General features: G+C 43.3%; 1 pseudogene; it reads right to left on the bottom strand.

Moving 5' to 3' along the window:
• Nucleotides 1-341: 341 nt before the first annotated feature.
• LOC117196509 (uncharacterized) lies at nt 342-434 on the bottom strand (annotated as a pseudogene).
• Between the last annotated feature and the right edge of the window lie 639 nt (nt 435-1,073).

Below are 1,073 nucleotides of genomic sequence, written 5' to 3'. Positions count from 1 at the left end.
ATGTCATACAAAGTATTTTCACTGCTCATAAAAACTTCTACACTCTGTGTATTCATCTCCCCTCTCCCCTCAAACTCCTGGAAACCATTGATCTTTTCATTGTCTCCATTGTTTTGCCTTTTCCAGAATGGCATATAGTTGGAGTCTGTTTTTCGTTTTCCTTTGAAGGGAGGGGTTCAAAGCCTATATGCCTATAAGACCACTCATGGCTCACCCACGTGTGGACAGGACAGGCTGTAGGTGGCAAACTCCCCCACTGAATACTGTAGCTTTCCTTCCAGTACTGAGCCCTGTCTCACTGGTCCTGCCCAGCAGCCACGTGGAGGTGCAGGGGGATGGATATGTGTTGGGTATTTGTTCATAGGAAGGCCACAAGGTTTGTGTCCCTTGTCACAATGAACCCAGATTCCTGTCGGGTGTTAAAAAGACATTTTTGATAAAAATGAAGAAATTTGAATGTGGACTTTGCATTATATGGTATTAAGAAATTGTTCATTTTATTAGGTATGATAATGAGGTTACTTTTTCAGAAATGTTCTAATGTGTGAGAGATACATTCTGAATATATTCTGAAATGATATATTGTCTGGAATTTTCTTTAAAGAGATGCTTGGGGGAAGGAATTAAATAAGGATGTCAAAATGGGGACGGTTGTTGAAGTGGGGTGATGGGCACATGGGGGTTCATTATTCCTATTCCCTTTATTTTGGTGTGTGTTTGAAATTTTCCATTAAAAAAAGTAAAATTAAATAAATAAGAGGGCCTGTGGATATTCCATTTTGCTAGCTATGGCCTTCCCCCTTTGCTTTTCCCCTTTCTCTCTCCCCTGTCCCCTCCTCCATGCCCCACATTCAGGCCCAGAGAACATCTGTTCTCATCAGACACTGCTGTCCTGAGTCTACTTCCTGTTCTCCCCAAACACCCAGAGAAAGGAGAGGCAGGCCTTGACCAGAAGCTGACCCCTGCCTGATTTGCATTTTGCCTGTTTTCTGGTTTCCTTGAGGCCCATCCTGACTTCTTTTGGTTCTGAGCACTTGTCCCAACTGCTTCGTAACCCAGCAGCACTTTCCTCG

The sequence above is a fragment of the Orcinus orca genome, chromosome 11 (genome assembly GCF_937001465.1).
Source record: "Orcinus orca chromosome 11, mOrcOrc1.1, whole genome shotgun sequence".
Classification (NCBI taxonomy): Eukaryota; Metazoa; Chordata; class Mammalia; order Artiodactyla; family Delphinidae; genus Orcinus; species Orcinus orca.
Note: the sequence above shows the minus strand (reverse complement) of the source record. Positions and strands in the feature narration are given on the sequence as shown.